Genomic DNA, 11,890 nt, shown 5'->3' on the forward strand with positions numbered 1-11,890 from the left:
GAAAGAGATGCATCTTAGCTCTGGAAATTGTTATTGAATATGTCAATGCTGTTGTAATGAAATGCTTCTCCTAATTATATGGTTATTACATAAATAATTAATAAAAAAGAATTAACAACCTATCAGGGGCCATATCCTTGAAACAAAATGACTCTCAGAGGCCATCAATGGTCAGTAGGGGTGGTACTGAATAAAGCTCTCTCATCTATGCCAAGATTGGTTGCTTTGATCTTATACAGGTATTGTGCAGTCAGTCACAGCCACTATGAGTTCAAGTGTGTCCAAGTTCCTTCACTCAGTGAGTTTAAAAACAAGAGTCCAGCCAGGTGTGGTGGCGCACGCCTTTAATCCCAGCACTTAGTGAGTTCCAGGACAAGCCTGGGCTACAGGGAGACCCTGTCTCAATAAGACGAGAAAAAAAAAAAAAAAAAAAAAAAAAAAAAAAAAAAAAAAAAAAAAAAACTTTCAAGAGTCCATGAAGTTGGGAAAGAAAAATTCTGGATGGGATAGGAGTAGGAAAAAAGGGAGTAGGGACTGAGTGGTAAATTTTCTTAAAACATGTTGTATGCATGTGTGAAATTCTCAGGCACTGAAATATAAATGGAAAACAATTTTAATATTTCCCATCATATAAAGGACAATATTAGCATTGTATGGAAGTTATTTAAAATAGTTCTGCCATCACTGAACACCAGTACACTTAGGGCAATTTGAATGGCATCCTGTCTAAGTCCCAACTTAGCTTTCTGAGGAAACATTGTCAAGTGGCTTGGGAACACAAGTTGGGGGTTGGGGGAGACAGTAATTTGAAACTCCTGTGCCCCCATGGTCCCTTCTTCCAGCTCTCAAACATACTTATAGTAAGGCAAATGTGAAATTCTATTCCTATCTCTGTTGTGACCACTTCTGATGTTTGCATTTTAAATAAGTGCTTAGTTAATATTCATTTAGTGATGTACAAACAGGCAAGACTTAAATATATTCTATCTGCTCAGTCACCCTGCTGAGCATCTGAGTAGGAAAGTTTCCCTACAAGTTCCCCTTTATGACTTTATGAGTACTTTGTTGCAAGTTGTATCCCTTCAGTTAGGGACCCTGCCACTTGTATTGCTTATTTTATGCAGATAGTAAAATCTTCTGTATTACTCAGGGTTCCTTGGAAGAACAGAACTGATAATACGCCCATTCTCTCTCTCTCTCTCTCTCTCTCTCTCTCTCTCTCTCTCTCTCTTCTCTCTCTCTCTCTCTCTCTCTCTCTCTCTCTCTCTCTCACATATATATGTGTGTGTGTGTGTGTGTGTGTGTGTGTGTGTGTGTGTGGTTTGTTATGTTTTCTTATAGCCCAATATCTAAATGTTCCAACAATGGCTCTGCCACACTGTAGATGCTTAGAATCTGGTAGTTGCTCAGTCCACAAGACTGGATGTTGGTGTTGAAAGTCAAGAGGATTCCTGAGAGCTGCTATTCTTCAGTCTCCATTGGAATGCAAAGAAGTTCATTTTAATATAAGTGAAGGAATGCCATGGCAACATAATAGATCACTCCAATGGGAGTGAAGGCAAGCAGGCTCAAAGACAAAGATCCTTCTTTCATGTGATTTTATCTGGGTTTACCACATTTAGGATGGGTTTTCCGGCTTCAAATAATATGATCAATAAGGTGCCTCATGTTATAGTTAATTCCTAATCCAGTCAAGTTGACAACCAACATTGGGCATTACAACAGACTAGTAAATTAAACAGACCCTTGTCCATGCAAAAGTATTTAAAATAAAACCCTAGTAGGTGGTTGAAATTGGATTGTGCTGAACTATATTTATGTAATAATATTTTCCTCCACATATATATTTATTTAATCAATTATATACAATTACAGATTTACGGCAATAACTAATAATTTAATAGAATGATTATAGAGACGTAGTATTATAAAAAGTATGTGAGAGAGATTTGTCTTGAAAGACACAGGACAAACTTCATGCTTTTGAACCATCGTGGCTGCATGTCACATAATCCACAGCAAAAGAAGCAGCAGTTAAGTGTTCTGTATGAGATGGGTATTAATAAAGCTCATAATCTGTCCTAGAAAGTTCTGAGGTATTCATAAAAGCCAATGGGATGAGGACCGATGATGTATCTCAGTTGTTCCTAACATGCACAAAACCCTGGATTCAATCCACATTACCATATACAACATACAGCAAAGACATACACATGTGATTCCAGAACATGTGAGATCATCAATTTAGTTGTACCACTAAAATACAGGTGACACTCCTTCCCTATTGTTTGAATTATTATTTTCACTTGTGTGATAGTATGAGGCATTTCATGATAATGTGAAATATATATTACCATTTTTTCCACATTCAGTACAGTTAACATATTTCCCTACCCAATAGTTTTTTATAAAATAGATCCTTTTGCTCCATGACAGGCTAATGCAAATGTACTCATGTACTCAGCAAGTTTAAGTTAGGTGAGTATCTAAGTCATAATATTTGGTATGAGATTATGATAAATAAAATCTGATTGATATTTTCAATCTGTAATGGTCACATTGAGGCATGACACATCCTAACAACAAGGGTCATTCACAACACACTCCACACAGCTAGATAATTCTGTGTTCATGTCGAGAGCATGAGCTAGACGTAGGCCAAGTTAATGTGTGCGGAAGCTAAACACTGTGGATTCTATACCAGGAGGAAGGCAGAGGCTTGGTAAGAACAAACAGACAACCTGCAGAGACTGAACAGTGAATGAAGTGTTTGCTGCTTAAGAACTCATGTAAAACCAGACCCAGCAGGTTATAATCCCAGCACTTCTAAGCCATATGGGAGGTAGTAAGAGCAAAATCGCTGAGAGATCATGGGGCAGCTAGTCTGGTATATATGATAGAGTCCAAAGTAAGGTGGAAGGTGAGGACCAACATCCAAGGTTGTCCTTGGTCACTCTTTGAGGAGCCATGGAAGGTGCACATACAGAGAAGCATACACATAAACAAAATCATACCCAGAAAATATTTTAAAAGGGAAATTTTATCTGCTGGCAAATGTGTACTACTAAATTTAACTTACAGAAAAATCGCAACACTGAATAATGGTGAATAAACACAAGACACTGGATAAGATTTTACATATCTTATTTATTTCCCCTGATAAATGTCCAATGCCAGAATGCAAATGCCTTCAAGCCACACAGATATGGGGAATCTTTCTTGGTGTATCTGATCCATTCCTCACTCTGATTACTCTTCAGCTTCTGGGTTCTGTTGTTGTTGTTTGATTTTGCTTTCCTTTTGGTTTTGTTTTGGGGACAGAGTCTCATTATGTAACCCCGAGTTGCATAAAACTTGCTATGTACACCAGGCTGTCTTGAAGTCATAGAGATCTGCCTGACTCTGCCTCCTGAGTTCTGGGATTAAAGTGTGCACCATCAAGTCTAGCCTGGGTTCTTTGATTATTGATTTTAATCATACACTTTACATCTGGGAGACCATGAAGGGCACAAATATTAACACTGGCATTAATCTTAGGCTATTTGGGCAGCCATTCTGTGCAATGGTTTCAGACAGACTAATCAGCTTTAGTGTGGTGTTTCTTTAGAATAAGACATGTTTATGATTCCAGAGTCAGTACCAAACAATGACTAGAGACTGCAAATGTGTGGTGCTCCTGGGTGGAGTCTGTGCTCCTCCCCTTCCTTTCAGTGACGTTCATACATATCTCTACTATGAATTTCCTCATCAAGAGCCTTGACATTTTTTTTCTAACTTTCCTGTTCTGAATTGCAGTATTCTTTCGTTCTTCTCTTAGCAAATGATTACATGTGTCATAGCTCTGTTTTCTCAACAAGTGCTCATAGAATAATTTCATGAGCTTGACAGATTTGACTGATTCCTATTGATTAAATGGTTCAGGCTATTGATTTATGAGCAGCTACAACACGGCACCAACCTCTTAGGCCACACAGTCCTTATTTCAAATTACATCTCCACAGCAGCAGTTATATTCTCCTCTGTCCTCTTGATGCTATATCAACATGCATTAGTCACTTGGTTTTCACAAAAGTAATAATTTATTTGGAGAGCCAAGCATATAAAGGGCAACGACTTAAGGAAATATTTATATTCGCATTTTAAACCATGATTTTCATTAATTGTTTATAAGCCTGCGCCCATCTGTGCTATGACGTCTGTCAGAATCTGTAAGAAAGATAAAAGAAGGTGAAGAACATGGTTGTCAGCTTGACCAACCACAGCCTCATCAGCCAGCTTTGAGGTGAAACTTGGCTCCATCACAGTGCTGGGACGCACTGGTGCTCAGGAAGCATCTTGAGAGGCACACAAAATTCCTAAGGAATTCGACACCTGACCGTCTCACTCTTCCGCTTGGTTTTTATTTTAGATTTCAGTTTTTGAATCCAGGGTCTGAAATGTACCCTAGACTGGCTTGCAACCTTACTCTGCAGCCCTAGCTGAATTGAAATTTTACCAGTCTCCTGTTTTAGTCCCTGGGGTGGTACTAATACACGAATACACCATCATGTGCAGCGTTCTCGATTTCTGGCACTTTTTCTTCTATATTCTTCAGGTAATTATTTTTAAGGTTTTCTTGTCTACTCTTTTTGAGACATGGTCTCCCTGTAGCCTTAGCCGACCTGAACTTTACCACGTAGATGAGGCTGGCCTTTTCACAGAAACCCAACGGCATCTGCCTTTACCTGCCTAGTTCTGGGATTAGGGATTTAAAGCATGTACCACAATGGCAAGGTAAAGTTTCTTTTTTTATAGTGACTTTTTTTCCTCAAGCTGAGCTAATGAGTATTTTTATTTTCAGCCAGATACAAGTGTGAACTATTCATATAATGCACCTATTTTCAGCACATAATTTTTAAGGCCAAAAAAAAAAAAAAAATCCAGATCATTTAGAGTAATCGATTTTTTAAAAGATAGAGGTTCAAATAAAATAAATAGTATGTTCATAATCATAATGCCAGTTAAGTGTCAATATAATTCTAAGCCCCTATTTCAAGGTATAAATTGTATTTTGTTCCTATTAAATTCCTTTAAGATAAAAAAAAAATCACATCTCAAGTGTAGTAGAGGCCTCCAAAGATGGCGCAGACCCAGAGCCCTGGGATTCAGTGAGAATTCACTTCACTTCTTGGTTCACAAATAGCCCGCCAAAAGGAGCCCACGCCTCCATACCCTGCTTGCGAGCCCAGTGACTGCTGACAGACTGCATGGTGTGGACCAATCAGAAAACGATACACTGACTAAAGGGACTTAGGGGCACAGAAAAGGGAGATATAAGGCATGCCCCCTCCTGCATTAAACGAGCCTGCAGCACCTCGCCTAGTGCTTGCTTCTACCCGACTCCCAGGGTCTGTGTATTGTGACTCTGTGCCTCTTACCCCCCCAATCGACAGGGGACCCAATCCAGGTTAGGGTATTCACAACTGGCCTGAGGAGAACCCGCAACACCTGGCCCCTGAACAGGGACTCCTGCCCACGGTGTTGGGAACACCCAGAACCTCAGTTCATTTGGTAAGTAGGACTCTGGTCTTGTCTGTTTCTTCGGCTGCTCGAGGGTAAGCAAGTAGCCCCCTCTTCTGTCCCCTCCACCCTGTCTGTCATCTTTATTGTTGGACTAGTTTGTTAGATCAGGGAGGCACACTCTGCCACATAGTCCTGAAGTCTACATCGGCACCTCCCCCGTCTCGGCTCATCCTGGTGAGTTCACATAAGGGCTGATCCACCCGGAACTCAGAGCCCAGGCTTCGGGTAACCTGTCGCCTGTCCTGGAAACACCATGTGAGCATATGGCTGGAGGTGTCATAGCCTCCAGAAGTCCCTCACTGAGCACAAGACATTTAGATCCGATACACCTCTACATGTTGGATCGGTTTACATCCTAGCGGCTCACAGTGCTTTACTTCCTTTGTGCCCTCTTGGTACTCAACTCTGTCTTCTATTTTTGTGGCAAATTTCCCTTCGGGAGACCCTCCCACAATGGGCAATTTACCACGACAATGCAGGGAACCTCAAATGGCAGCACTCAATTTTCTCCTTAAAACCAGAGGGTTGAAAGTGAAACCAAAAGATAGCGAACACTTTTGGGATGAAGCCACTAATTTGGCTCCATGGATCTCCCCTGAAAACATGTGAGACCTTGACACGTGGATGTGGGTCCTCGTTGTGACCCAAAAAAGGGAGGTTGGGTCAGGGATCACTCCCCCTCATTGTTTGTACCAATCCTCCTAGCTATCATTGCTAGCCTTAAATCCTCCTCTCCTGAGGAAGTCATCTCGGCCAACAACAAACACTACCGGGAGCAATCTAGTGTAGATCTGGTGATTGCTTCAACCCCAGACACCCCCGGAAGCCCCAGATCTGGAGGTGGACACCGCATCTGCACCCACTTCCAATAAGGAAGGAGCTCCTTTGCCTATATCTCAGGATACTCTCCTAGAGCTACCATGCCCAAAAATTCCCCTACCCCATTACCCGTGGAAGGAGTTACTCTCTCACCCCTCCAGTAACCATCCTACCCCTTCCCCTGCTAACGTGTCCCTCCCTCCTAGACTGCCTTCCTTAAGGCTTCAACCACCTTTGTCCGCATTTCCGGTTAACGTTGGCCCCGATGCGGGGCAGTGTCCATGGCTGCCCACCCCACTTGCTGACCTCATTCTTATCCACAAGGCAGCTGAGCAATCGGGCCCTGACTCCCCATATTTCAAACAGGTTCTTTGCCAGTGGTCCTTACAGTTACAAACCCACTATGGTTGGGATAGCTTACTAAAGACAGTCTTAGAACCCTCAGTCTTTCTAAACTGGCGGTCAGCCTATGATGATCAGGCTGAAAGCCAGGCACACCTAAATCTCCAATATGGCCTCAACATTATGTTGGACATGCTCACGGGACATGGACAATATATTGACCCCATCTCCCAGTCTACTATTGGCCTTCATTCCTATTTTCAACAAGTTTCTGACTTGGCCTTTAAGGCCCTTAAATGTTGCTCCCCCTGTGACCCACAAGTTTTTTTTGTAATTTGATTCAATGGTGAGGGGAGTCCCTCACAGACTTCCTTACCCCTGTCACTGAGGCAGTAGAGTGGAGGGTGGAGTCTGGACCCACCTGAGAGGTGCTTATCAAACAATTAACTTGGGAGGGACTAAACATTCCTAATGCTATCCTGCCTGTCTGCAATGATAACATTCACAAATGGGTACTTGCTACCAGAGACTTAGACCCTAGGGAGGGCCCTAGTGAGACTTTGACCGCCTCCTTGGAGACTCTTTTGTCTCAAGGAAAACCCACCCACTATGGCACACTGGAAGGCTTTTGGAACTGTGGGGTCTTGGCCACTTTCATAGCCACTGCCCAAGAGGTACAGTAGGCCCAAGACTTGCTGTCCCAAGTGCAAAAGAGGGTTCCATTGGGCTAAAGACTGTAGGTCATAGCCTCAACCAGACTCGGCTCCTTTAAACTCCACCTGGGGCACCCCTTAGCCCTGCCCACAAGAGGGGAAATGAGACCAATATTATGGACTCTCTCAATCCTCAACCACTCCCCACTAATGACCCTGTTCCTTGATGGAACTGCCATAAAGGGCCTAGTAGGCACAGGAGCCGATGTCACCATTATATCAGAAACTGAATTGCTTAAATTCCCTCATTGGAAATACCAGCCAGGCCCGCCAATAAAAGGAGTTGGTGGCACATGAGGTACCAAGCTGGTCACATGTCCAGTATATTGGAAAGACTTGGATGGGAACCAGGGCACAGTTACCGCCATAATAGCGGACATTCCCCATAACTTGTGGGGTTGAGATGTCTTAGAGGACATGGGAGTGGTCCTTACTACGGATGACTGTATGTTTTATGATGATATCATGCTCCATGATAACTTAGGACTATCAGAGAAAGGACAACACTTTGCCCATTACCCCCAATCCTAATGGACACTGCCCACCTGGGATCGACTCCAGTCTTGGCCCCTGAGCCGATCCCCATCACCTGGCTCTCTAATGATGCCATTTGGGTAGACCAGTGGCCTACAATAGAATCTAAATTATCTGCCCTCAAAAATTTGGTAGCTGAACATTTGAGACTTGGCCACATCGAGCCCTCTCTCAGTAAACATAATACCGCAATATTTGTTATTAAAAAGAAATCAGGGAAATACAGACTCCTCCAAGATCTTAGAGCAGTCAATGCCCAGATGGAAAAGATGGACTCGCTAAAAGTGGACTTACCACACCCTACAGCTACGCCCCCATCCCATCATATCATAGTACTTTGATATCTAAGATTGTTTCTTCCAAATCCCCCTATCAGAACAAGATAGACCTCACTTTGCCTTCACATTATGGGAGCGCAACTTTCAAAGAATAGCCAAGAGATACCAATGGAAGGTGCTACCACAGTGTATGAAAAATAGCCCCACAATCTGTCCATTACATGTTAATAAGGCCTTAACCAACATCCCCAAGGACCTAATTGTCATCCACTATATGGACAACATACTGCTAGCACACAAATCTCACAATACATTACAGGCTGCAATATCCAGTCTGCTTGCCGATTTAGAATGTCTAGGTCTCCAAATTGCATGAGACAAGTTACAATACATCCAACCTTTCACATTCCTTGGCTACCATATAAATACTGTAATTAAACCGCTTAACCCTTCCATCTTTCAAAAAACTGTATATACCTTGATGGAGCTCCAAGAACTCTGTGGGACTATAAACTGGCTCAAACAATTTATACCAGTCCCTGACTTGGAATTCTGGGGCTTGTTCTCCCTGCTGGAAGGCCATAATTCACCAGCTTCAAGGATCCCTCTCACCCAGTCAGCTAAGGATCTTCTTAATAAGACAGATCATATACTCTAGTCTGTGTCACTCTGACATCATGACCCAGCAGAACCATTACTGGCCTAAATATTCTTTACTGAAAATGGTGTCTTGGGGGTGCTATGGCAGCAAGACCCCCTGGTGTGGATCCACCTGGTTACCTTGGACCTAACTAGGCTTAGCTCTAAGATGATATTGCCTTTAAGATAGCAATTAAGGCCTGACAAACAGCCAGGCGCATATTCAGAAAGGAACCTGACAAAATTATACTGCCCTTTCCTCTTAAGCATTCCCATACATTATGGGCAGACTCTCTGGCTTTCCAACTAATGATGTCCGGGTTCACAGGGGAGCTGGATAACCACAACCCCCCAGATAAGTGACGGGCCAGCCAGGCCTGTTTGGAAATCACCACTCAGCCACACACTTCCCCCTGCAAAAACCCCTTACCTTTAGCCACACTAGCCTTCTCAGATGCCAATAAGTCCCGTTATGGTGTTGTCATTGAGCGCATGGGAAAGGATGACACCTGTTACGTACAAGCCAATCCTGGCTCTGTCCAGTTGGGGGAGCTCCTGGCCTTGTTAAAAGCCTTCGCCAGTATGTGGTTCAGGCCCTCAGATGTCTTCCCTTTGCTCAGGTAAAAGGCCACAAGGATCCCATCCGTAGAATGATGAGAGCTCTCAAGGATATCCTACATAACAGGCAATGGCCCTGGCACATCTCCCACATAAGATCACACACCAAGCTCCCTGGGATCTTGGCAAAGGGAAATGACAAAGTAGATAAAATTATGTCTGTAGAGATTCCTCTGCTAGAACAAGCCAGAGCCTTACACCATCAATTTCACCTTTCTCCTTGCAGTCTGCACTGCCTTTACCTGACCTACCCATCTCTCAATGCAAACATCTGAGCAGATCTTGCGTTACATGTGCACCCCTTGCTCCCTTAGGCCCCCTCAATTAACATGGAGTTAACTTGCATGTTCTCCTACCCAATGCCCTCTGGCAAATGGATGTCACCCATTACAACTCCTTTGGTAATATTAAGTATGTCCATGTCATTATTGACTGCCTTTACCTGACCTACCCATCTCTCAATGCAAACATCTGAGCAGATCTTGCGTTACATGTGCACCCCTTGCTCCCTTAGGCCCCCTCAATTAACATGGAGTTAACTTGCATGTTCTCCTACCCAATGCCCTCTGGCAAATGGATGTCACCCATTACAACTCCTTTGGTAATATTAAGTATGTCCATGTCATTATTGACACCTACTCCTCCTTTCTTTTCATGATCGCTCAAACTGGTGAAAAGGCCTCACACGCCACTAAGGTGGTCAAATCAGCAATGCTGGTAATGGGAGTGCCATGGACCCTAAAAACTGATAATGGGCCAGCTTACACCTCTCTACAATTCCAATCATTCCTGTCAACATGGAAAATTAGCCACTCCCTTGGCATCCCTTATAATCCACAAGGATAAGCCATTGTGGAGCGGGCAAATAGGACCCTCAAAGGAACATTACAAAAATTTGCTATCCCTGAGTCTAAAAGGGACCCACACTTGGCTCTAATTGAAGCTCTATTTAGCATTAGTTTCCTGTCCTTTGATGAAAATGGGTTGATACCGGCTTAAAACACTGGGCCACTATACCTAGGCCTACAACCCTGCCACTAGTGAAATGGAAGGTCCCCATAACATGTCAATGGCAACCACCCGTCCCCTTGTTAACAAGAGGGCGAGGCTATGCTTGTGTGTTTCCTCAGACAGAAACAAAGCCAGTATGGGCTCCAGTGAGAAAGGTGAGACCAGCAACTGGCCAACAGGACCCCCAGGACCCAGAGACCTCACCGCTATCTGGATAACTGGTTTGCTCTTCCCTGCCCCTGCCACGGCCCATGATCTCTGGGCCTTGTTCCCCTCCCCAGCTATACTCTTGCCCTTATTGCTTCATTCCCCAGCCTTCCCCACCCTCTATTTAATTAATTCCTCCCCACCATGGACCCAGTTACTTCCTGAGAATCACTCAATGGCTCCTGGCCTCTAAATAACTCTCTATGTTTCACTACCAAAAATGCATCCTCATGCCTTGGGCTGTTTAACTTGACCATCCAAGATTATACTGGCAGTGCCTCCTCGGGTTACATGTTTAAACTCTAGGGCCTTTCCCCTACCTTCAACAACACCAATGTAACCTCAGTCCTCACTGCACTGGGGACAATAATAACAGGGGAGGAGGAGGGGACTTCCACCCATCTTTCCCCATTTTGCCCTGCCATTCTACACCCACCGCTCCCCAACTGCTCATGCATAAGCTCCCTTGCACCCTTTTTCCTCACGCTCCCTATACCGTGGCAGAGATGCCACCCTAAGCCCAACCATGTTATCCCTCCCTTTTGCCACTTCAGCTGCTCCCCCTCTAATCACCTCCTAGGATCTTGGAGACAACTGGCCCCCACCTATCCCTGTGGCATTAAGATCTCCCATACCATCCGCGAATCAATACTCGGTAACTGGGACCTCTGTGGGCTGCAGGCCTGCATGGATATGAGGCCATCACTGGCAGAGCAGGGCCTTCAGCTTTCCAATGGCACTTACACTAATACCAATCCCTCTACTTGTGCCGAAAACAAAATCCTTACATCTATTGATCACATGACATCCCGGTCCCCTACCCCCATTTACGTGCGGTCCCTGTTTTCCTTTTTGCTAGCCAATGTTACCTCCGACCCTCAGGGACAACTCAACTGCTCTGATACCAACACCACCTGTGTACTGGCAGCCTGCTGGAACCATCCAGCTCACATAGTTCTCTTTATGCCTGAACCCATGGCCCTTTGGTTTCCAGTTACCAATGCAACCCCACTTCCATGCTGTCATCCTTAAAGAGCAGACAGCCTTGTCACAAGCGCCCCGCTTAAAATGGGATTTGGGGGTCACTGCCGCTCTCATCTCAGCCATCATCCTTGCATTAGGGTCGGCAGCCACCGCTGCAGTAGCTATCACCCAATCCTCCACTCC

This window comes from Nannospalax galili, unplaced genomic scaffold, assembly GCF_000622305.1.
Source record: "Nannospalax galili isolate Female #2095 unplaced genomic scaffold, S.galili_v1.0 scaffold96, whole genome shotgun sequence".
Classification (NCBI taxonomy): Eukaryota; Metazoa; Chordata; class Mammalia; order Rodentia; family Spalacidae; genus Nannospalax; species Nannospalax galili.